Source organism: Cervus elaphus, chromosome 4 (genome assembly GCF_910594005.1).
Source record: "Cervus elaphus chromosome 4, mCerEla1.1, whole genome shotgun sequence".
In the NCBI taxonomy this organism is placed as follows: domain Eukaryota; kingdom Metazoa; phylum Chordata; class Mammalia; order Artiodactyla; family Cervidae; genus Cervus; species Cervus elaphus.
In genome coordinates, this window is record NC_057818.1 from 3,018,168 (window position 1) to 3,028,493 (window position 10,326).

Here is a 10,326-nt window from a genome sequence, read left to right on the forward strand (position 1 = left end):
CACAATCACAGAAAACTAATCAAACTAATCACTTGGATCACAGCCTTGTCTAACTCAATGAAACTATGAGCCATGCTGTGTAGGGCCACCCAAAATGGATGGGTCATGGTGGAGAGTTCTGACAAAATCTGGTCCATTGGAGAAGGGAATAGCAAGCAACATCAGTATTCTTGCCATGAGAACCCCATGAACAGTATGAAAAGGCAAAAAGATATGACAGTGAAAGATGAACTCCCCAGGTTGCTTCAGTTCAGTTCCATCACTCACTCATGTCCAACTCTTTGCAACCCCATGAACTGCAGCATGCCAGGCCTCCCTGTCCATCACCAACTCCCAGAGTCTACCCAAACTCATGTCCATTGAGTCGGTGATGCCATCCTAACATCTCATCCTCTGTCATCCCCTTCTCCTCCTGCCTTCAGTCTTTCCCAGCATCAGGGTCTTTTCAAATGAGTCAGCTCTCTGCATCAGGTGGCCAAAGTATTAGAGTTTCAGCTTCAAAATCAATCCTTCCAATGATCACTCAGGACTGATCTCCTTTAGGATGGACTGGTTGAATCTCCTTGCAGTCCAAGGGACTCTCAAAAGTCTTCTCCAACACCACAGTTTAAAAGCATCAATTCTTCTGCGCTCAGCTTTCTTTATAGTCCAACTCTCACATCCACACATGACTACTGGAAAAACCACAGCCTTCACTAGATGTACCTTTGTTGACAAAGTAATGTCTCTGCTTTTAAATATGGTGTCTAGGTTGGTCATAACTTTCCTTCCAAGGAGTAACTGTCTTTTACTTTCATGGCTGCAATCACCATCTGCAGTGATTTGGGGGCCCCAAAAAATAAAGTCAGCCACTGTTTCCACCGCTTCCCCATCTATTTGCCATGAAGTGATGGGACCGGATGCCATGATCTTAGTTTTCTGAATGTTGAGCTTTAAGCCAACTGTTTCACTCTCCTCTTTCACTTTCATCAAGAGTTTCTTTAGTTCTTCACTTTCTGCCATAAGGTGCCCAATATGTTACTGGAGAACAGTGGAGAAATAACTCCAGAAAAAATGAAGAGACAGAATCAAAGCAAAAACAACACCCAGTTGTGGATGTGACTGGTGAGGGAAATAAAGTCCGATGCAGTATTGCATAGGAACCTGGAATGGTAGGTCCATGAATCAGGGTAAAATGGAAGTGGTCAAACAGGAGATGGCAAGAGTGAACATTGACATTTTAGGAATCAGTGAACTAAAATGGGCTAGAATGGGTGAATTTAACTCAGATGACCATTATATCTACTACTGTGGGCAAGAATCCCTTAGAATAAAAGGGGTAACCCCACAGGCAATGAAAGAGTCCAAAATGCATTAATTGGATGCAATCTCAAAAATGATAGAATGATCTCTGTTCGTTTCCAAGGCAAGCCATTCACTATCACAGTAATCCACATCTGTGCCCCAACCAGTAATGCTGAAGAAGCTGAAGTTGAATGGCTCTATGAAGACCTACAAGACCTTCTAGAACTAACAACCAAAAAGGATGCCCTTTTCATTATAGGGGACTGGAATGAAAAAGTAGGAAGTCAAGAGATACCTGGAGTAAAAGATGAATTTGGCCTTGGAGTACAAAATGAAGCAGGGCAAAGGCTAAGAGAGTTTTGCCAAGAGAACACACTGGTCATTGCAAATACCCTCTTTCACAACACAAGAGAAGACTCTACACATGGACATCACCAGATGGTCAATACTGAAATCAGATTGATTATATTCTTTGCAGCCAAAGATGGAGAAGCTCTATACAGTCAGCAAAAACAAGACTGGGAGCAGACTGTGGCTCAGACCATGAACTCCTTATTATCAAATTCAGACTTAAATTAAAAACAGTAGGGAAAACCTCTAGACCATTCAGGTATGGCCTAAATCAAATCCCTTACGATTATACAGTGGAAGTGACAAATAGATTCAAGGGACTAGATCTGATAGACAGTGCCTGAAGAACTATGGACAGAGGTTTGTGACATTGTACAGGAGGCAGTGATCAAGACCACTCAAGAAATGCAAAAAGGCAAAATGTTTGACTGAGAAGGCCTTACAAATAGCTAAAAAAAAAAAAAAAAAAAAAAAAAGAAGCTAAAGGCAAAGGAAAAGGGAACGATATACCCATTTGAATGTAGAGTTCCAAAGAATAGCAAGGAGAGATAAGAAAGCCTTCCTCAGAGATCACTGCAAAGAAATAGAGGAAAACAATAGAATGGGGAAGACTAGAGATCTCTTCAAGAAAATCAGAGGTACCAAAGGAACATTTCATGCAAAAATGGGCACAATAAAGGACAGAAATGGTATGGGCCTGACAGAAGCAGAAGATATTAAGAAGAGGTGGCAAGAATACACAGAAGAACTATACAAAAAAGATCTTCATGACCCAGATAACCATGGTGGTGTGATCACTAACCTACAGCCAGATATCCTGGAAGGTGAAGTCAAGTGGGCATTAGGAAGCATCACTATGAACAAAACTAGTGGAGGTGATGGAATTCCAGTTGAGCTATTTCAAATCCTAAAAGATGATACTGTGAAAATGCTGCACTCAATATGCTAGCAAATTTGGAAAACTCAGCAGTGTCCATAGGACTGGAAAAGGTCAGTTTTCCGCCCAATCCCAAAGAAAGGCAATGCCAAAGAATGTTCAAACTACCACACAACTGCATTCATCTCACACGCTAGCAAAGTAATGCTCAAAATTCTCCAAGCCAGGCTCCAATGGTACATGAACGGTGAGCTTCCAGATGTTCAAGCTGAATTTAGAAAAGGCAGAGGGACCAGAGATCAATTTGTCAACATCTGTTGGATCATCAAAAAACCAAGAGAGTTCCAGAAATTCATCTACTTCTGTTTTTATTGACTTCGCCAAAAACTTTGACTGTGTGGATCACAAACTGTGGAAAATTCTTGAAGAGATGGGAATACCAGAGCACCTGACCAGGCTCCTGAGAAATCTGTATGCAGGTCAAGAAGCAACAGTTAGAACTGGACAGGGAACAACAGACAAGTCCCAAATCAGAAAAGAAATATGTCGAGGCTATATTGCCACCCTGCTTATTTAACTTATCTGCAGAGTACATCATGTGAAATGCCACGCTGGATGACGTGCAAGCTGGAATCAAGATTGCCAGGAGAATTATCAATAACCTCAGATATGCAGATGACACCACCCTTATGGCAGAAAGTGAAGAACTAGAGAACCTCTTGATGAAAGTGAAAGAGGAGAGTGAAAAGGTTAGCTTAAAGCTCAACATTCAGAAAACTAAGATCATGGCATCTGGTCCCATCATTTCATGGCAAATAGATGGGGAAACAGTGGAAACTAACTTTATTTTCTTGGGCTCCAAAATCACTGCAGATGGTGACTGCAGCCTTGAAATTAAAAGATACTTTCTCCTTGGAAGAAAAGCTATGACCAACCTAGACTGCATATTAAAAAGCAGAGACATTACTTTGCCAACAAAGGTCCATCTAGTCAAAACTATGGTTTTTCCAGTAGTCATGTATGGATGTGAGAATTGGATTATAAAGAAAGCTGAGCAGTGAAGAATTGATGCTTTTGCACTGTGGTGTTGGAGAAGATTCTTTAGAGCTCCTCGGACTGCAAGGAGATCCAACCAGTCCATCCTAAAGGAGATCAGTCCTGAATGTTCATTGGAATGACTGATGCCGAAGTTGAAGCTGCAATACTTTGGCCACCTGATGTGAAGAACGAACTCCTTGGAAAAGACCCTGATGCTGGGAAAGATTGAAGGCAGGAGAAGGGGATGACAGAGGATGAGATGATTTGATAGCATCACTGACTCGATGGACATGAGTTTGAGCAAGCTCCAGGAGCTGGTAATGGACAGGGAAGCCTGGCATCCTGCAGTCCATGGGGTCGCAAAGAGTTGGACATGACTGAGCGACTGAACTGATCTGAACTGCTGTGTGCCTTTTAGCTGATGTGAGCCCCTAATACACAGCATATGGTTGGGCTTTTGTTTTTATTGTTGTTTTTAATTTATCTAGCCCCTTTATGTCTTTTAAGAAATTCAGTCCATTTATATTTTGAGTAGTTACTAATAGGTAAGGACTTACTAATGTCATTTTATTTTCCTAGCTGTTTTTTAGTTCCCTTATTCCTTTGTCTCTCTTGCTGTCTTTCTTTTTGAACTGGTGATTTTCTGTAATGTTATGTTTTGATTAACTTCTCTTTATCTTGTGTGAATCTGCTGTGGTTTTAGCTTTGTGGTTACCGTGAGACATGTGTGTATAGCTGTCAGTTTTTATGCTTGTAACAATTTAACTTCAATTGCATATATTTTAGTCTTCCCTTTTATGTTTTTGATTTACATTTTTATATGGTATATCCATTAACAAATTATTGTAGCTATAGCTGTTCTTTTTAATACTTTTGTCTTTTAATTTTTGTAGAGAGTAGTTAACATACCACCATATTACAGTTTAGGGTATCTGATTCTGACTATAATCTGATTGTATGCTTACCTTTACCAGTGTTTTGTATGTTTTCATGTTGTAAGTTAGTATTCTTTCATTTCAGCTTGAAGAACTCCTTTTACATTTCTTGTAAGGCAGGTCTGTGCTTAGTCGCTCAGTCATGTCCAATTCTTTGAGACCCCATGGACTGTAGCCTGCCAAGCTCCTCTGTCCATGGGGATCCTCCAGGCAAGAATACCAGAGTAAGTCAGGTCTAGTGAGAGTAAATTTCTTCATCTTTTATTTATCAGGGAAAGTATCTCACCTTGATTTTTGAAGCACAAGTTTGCTGGATAGAGTATTCTTGGTTGGCAGTTTCTTTCAGCATTTTAAACATATCATCCCATTCTCTTTTGGCTGAAAGTTCTCTGCTGAGAAATCTGCTAATAGATTTACAAGGGTTCCCATGCATGAATATTTTTTCTCTTGCTGCTTTTGAAATTCTCTTTTTGGCTTTAATCTTAAACAATTTTATTATGTGTTTTAGAGATGATGATTTTGAATTGATTTTGAGGATGACCTGTTAGCTTCATGAACTTGGATGTCTAAATCTCTCCCCAGATTTGGGGAGTTCTTAGCCATTATTTCTTAAAGTAAACTTTCTAGCCCTTTCTCTTTCTTATCTCCTTTTGGAACTCCAAAGACAGATATATTGCTCCTTTTTATGATGTCCCATAGTCCTGTAGGCTTTCTTCATTCCTTCATCCTTTTAACTTTTTGCTTCTCTGATTGGATAATTTCAATCAATCTGTCTTCTAGCTCACTGACTCTTCTGTTTGGTCAAGTCTGCTGTTGACACTGTCTATTCAGTTCTTCAGTCATTTTATTCTTTTGCTGCAAAATTTTTGTTTGGTTCCTTTTTATGTTTTCTATCTCTTTGTTGAACTTCTCTCTATTCTTGTATTGTTTTCCTGATATCATCAAATTGTTTATCTATGTTCTCTTGTAGCTCTCTGGGCAGCCAGAGGACAATTATTTTTGAATACTTTGTTTGATAATTCCTAGATCTCTATTTCTTTAGGACCAGTTGTTGTTATTGTTCAATCACTCAGTCGTGTCCAACTCTTTGTGAACCCGTGGGCTGCAGCAAGCCAGGCTTCCCTGTCCTTCATCATCTCCCAGAGCTTGCTCAAACTCACATCCATTGAGTCTATGATGCCATCCATCCAGCTTGTCCTCTGTCATCCCCTTCTCCTGCCTTCAGTCTTTCCCAGTATCAGGGTCTTTTCTAATGGCCACATCAAGTGGCCAAAGTATTGGAGCTTCAGTTTCAGCATCAGTCCTTCTAATGAATATTCAAGTTTGATTTCCTTTAAGATTGACTGGTTTGATCTCCTTGCTGTCCAAGAGACTCTCAAGAGTCTTCTCCAGCACCACAGTTCAAAAGCATCAATTCTTCAGTGCTTAGCCTTTTTTGTTGCCCAGCTGTCCCATCTGTACATGACTACTGGAAGAACCATAGCTTTGACTATACGGACCTTTGTCAGCAAAGTAATGTCTCTGCTTTTTAGGAATTGTTAAACAATTCCTAGATCTCTATTTCTTTAGGGCCAGTTACTGGTGGTTTACTATATTCCTTTGTGAAATTGTTTCCCTGACTCTTGGTGATCCCTATTGCCTTGCATAGTTGTCTGTTCATTTGTAGGAGCAGCTCCTCTTCCAAGACTTTATCAACTGACTCAGTAAAGAAGGATCTTTTTTCATCTGTGGGTGGGGCACACCGGGTCATGCTGTGACCCTAGATCTAGTGATACAGGATACCAAGTGTGGGAGCATGTGACAACACTGGATCTGGAGATGTGTGTTATTTCTTTGACTGAGGGGTCATAAAGCGTCAACTGTGTAGTCCTTAGTGAACACTGTAGGGGTCACAGTGGCTGCAAAGGCTATTAAGAATCTTCCTCAGTGACTTCTCCAGGTCTAGTAGCCAGGTACCTTGGCAGGCAATGGTGATGCCCATAGCTAGTGGTATGCACACAGTGGTCTGCAGTAACCAGCTTTAGTTTCCTACATAGTGGCAAAAGCCAGATCCAGACACACACAAAGAGATGGGACCCAAGGCAGGCAGCAAGGCCAGGGTCAACGAAGGACTCATTGGCAGCTGCCAGGCCCTGTATGTTAGCACTCTTCTTTGGCTGCACCATCTCCCTCTAGGCGTGCATGTTACAGAGAGGCTGATGATGAGCATCGGGCTACTGATGGGCTACTCATGGAGGGGCTAGCCCCAAGCACATGCCCAGTGGTAGAGGTCAACCACAGCACTGGCATCTGGCACTTGTGCAGCCTTTGAGGCCTTAACTGGCTGCCAGTGCAATTCCTGGGCTCCAGTAAGGGAGGGATCTCAGGCAGCTAACATCAGCAAATATGAATACCTGTGAGGCAAACGCTGATGAAATCTGCAGGGTTGTCTGAGGAGCAGGTCACTGTGAACCACGATCGCTCCTGCTGCGTGGCTGAAACTGGCACCCTACTTTTCCTCTCTGTTCTTGGCCATCTCTGTATTTTCCTACTTTGCCTGTCTGAGTGTGGTAAAACTGAAGCAGGGCCTTTGTGCAGTGTCCTCTTAAAACTGGGGAAGCCAGGGGTTCACCCTGCTCATCCTTTCCTGATGAGAATTGTCTCTGGCTAGGACATCCCCTCTTGGCACTGAGCAGTGCTGGCTTGAGTGGTGGGTTGATGTAGGCTAAACAGAACTTTCTTTCTTCTTTCCTTTTGAGGTTTTTCTCAGGTTTTTGTTCCACTGTCTTGCTAAAGTTTCTTATATAGTCCATATATAGAGCTCCCAGAGATTTATTATTTTGCAGTTAATAGGCAATTAAGCGCTTGTCTTTGTGAGGGAGATAGAGACTGGGTCTCCCATGTTGCCATTTTGATGACATCACTAGCCCAAAGACATCATTGATAAATAAAGGCCATTTATTTGTTCTGGATTCTAGTCTAGTGTTGCAGCAGGAAGAAGGGTAACTCTGTGGTTGAATATCTGTCCTCTCCTAGAAGATGGAATCCATGAGTGGCAGATACATTGGAAGTTGAATATCTGTAAACCAATCTGAATTCTACTTGGGAGTTGTTTTTGTTTATTTGCTTGTTTGTTTTTTAACTTAAGAAGCTATTATTGTTCCTGCTTCACATCTCTTTCCTTGAACACTGCATCTTGATAGGTTCTGGGGGCAGACAACCTAGTTTGCATACTAGCTCTGACCCCTATCATTGTGTGACTTTGGATAACACTGAGCTTCAAATTTCTCAGCTATGAAACAGGGAATAAAAATGAGATTGCTATGAGGATTAAAAGAAATGCACATGAAGTACTTAGTGTTTGGTACACAGCAAGAGCGAAATAAATGTTTGACCACCTGATGCAAAGAGCTGACTCATTAGAAAAGACCCTCATGCTGGGAAAGATTGAAGGCAGGAGGAGAATGCAGTGACAGAGGATGAGATGGTTTGATGGCAACATCAACTCAACGGACATGAAGTTGAGCAAACGCCAGGAGACAGTGAAGGACAGGGGAGCCTGGCGTGCTGCAGTCCATGGGGTCTCAAAGAGTTGGACACGACGGAGCAGCTGAACAACTACAACAGTGTAGTCACAGGGTTCTTACCAGAGAAAAACAGGAGATCAGCGAGGGCAGAAGATATTACACTGCTGACTTTGAAGATGCAGGGATGGGGCCTGGAGCCGAGGAATCTGAGCAGCCTCCAGAAGCTGGAGAAGTCCAGGAAGCAGATTCTCGCCTGAAATCTCCAGATGTAACACAGCCCTGCAGACCCACTGAGACTTTTGACCTTCAGAACATAAAATAATAAATTTGGTTGTTTTAAGCCACTAACTTTGTGGTAATTTCTTACAGCAACAATAGGTAACTAATACACACATTTGTCTTTTCTCTAAAAAGTGGAAGATCTAACCACACTGGGCCTGGATCCTCAAGTAGAAAATGTCTGGGTAAGTCCTTGATTGTTGATCTGGGTTCTTTCCCAACCTACCCCCTTGGTTCAGTTACATCTGACAGGTCTCTGCTGAGGCCTCTGAGTCTGGGGCCTCAGGTTTGCACAATCCCACTAACAAACCTGATCCATTGCCAGTAGTGGTAGTTTATCAACAAGCAGTTAGTTCTCCCAGTCTCAAGTCTGTGAGTTTTATTCTGAGATACTTATTCTCTACAGTTTTGACCCTTCCATCTGGGCAATGGGTGTGTTTGGAGCCAGGGAGGGAAGTGTGTTTTAAGGAGATGTGCTAGTATCCTCCAAAGATCATCCTCAAGCCTTTCATAACAGTACTTCTGTGTATGAGCTTGGATGATATGCAAAGCTATTAAGATGCCTTTGGACCTGCCTCAGGGGACATTCTTCCTCAGCCACTTTCATCTCACCTTGTGCTTAATTGTAAGGCAATCAGCCTCCCTGCTTCAGGGCTCCCCGTCTGTCTCCTGTTTCCACACCATTACCCTGGGAAATGCCTGGCTCCCCATTTCCAGCTCCAGTCTCTGACAGTTTCAGCCTCTCCTCTCAGCCCACATCTCTCACTTGAGCACTGAGACATGAAGACTGACAGCCTCTAGAGAATTGCACAGCCTGTCCCTGATTTAAGCCATTTAAAATGCATTTCTGTTCCATAAAATCCATTTCTTTAATTCTGTGCCCCTATCTCTTTGAAAAATGGTAACCCTAGGGAGGAGAAGAAATTAGCCAGGGAGGAGAAGTTCAGACGTGGTAATATTTTAATTGCTCATTCCTTTAACACATTAGTCCCATTCATTAAGTATGATTAATTTTCAGGCTTTGCTGAAAACCGGATCAGTTTCCCTATCAGTCACACACCCACCTCTCGCCAAGTGAGCTGCTGCAGCAGCACAAAGTGCTCCTCCTTTTACACTCTGATCGCACTTTCACTCATTCATTCGAAGGATTCTTTCCAGTGGCTTCTATACGCTAGGTAGTGTTATGTGCCAACTCTAGGCAATAAAACAGTGAACAAAATAAATGTATCTTTTAGGGCCTTACATGCTAGTGCAGGAAGATGAAAAACAAATAAACATACACAGTATGCCAGATGGTGGTGTATTCTATGGAGAAAAGAAAACAGGACTAGGGGAAGGGAGTACGAAAATGCAGGAGCAGGTCAAAGGGTTCACAGAGATAACTCACTTCAACCATATAAAGGGAGAGATATATCTCAGTTCAGTTCAGTTCAGTTCAGTTCAGTCTCTCAGTCGTGTCCAACTCTTTGCAGCCCCATGAATCGCAGCATGCCAGGCCTCCCTGTCCATCACCAACTCCCAGAGTTTACTCAAACCCATGTCCATCGAGTCAGTGATGCCATCCAGCCATCTCATCCTCCGTTGTCCCCTTCTCCTCCTGCCCCCAATCTCTCCCAGCATCAGGGTCTTTTCCAATGAGTCAGCTCTTCGCATCAGGTGACCAAAGTATTGGAGTTTCAGCTTCAGCATCAGTCCTTCTAATGAGCACCGAGGACTGATCTCATTTAGGATGGACTGGTTGGACCTCCTTGCAGTCCAAGGGATTCTCAAGAGTCTTCTCCAATACCACAGTTCAAAAGCATCAATTTTTCAGTGCTCAGCTTTCTTCACAGTCCAACTCTCACATCCATATATGACCACTGGAAAAACCAAAGCCTTGACCAGATGGACCTTTGATGGCAAAGTAATGTCTCTGCTTTTAAATATGCTGTCTAGGTTGGTCAAAACTTTCCTTCCAAGGAGTAAGCATCTTTTAATTTCATGGTTGTAATCACCACATGCAGTGATTTTGGAGCCCAAAAAAATAGTCTGACACTGTTTCCACTGTCTCCCCATC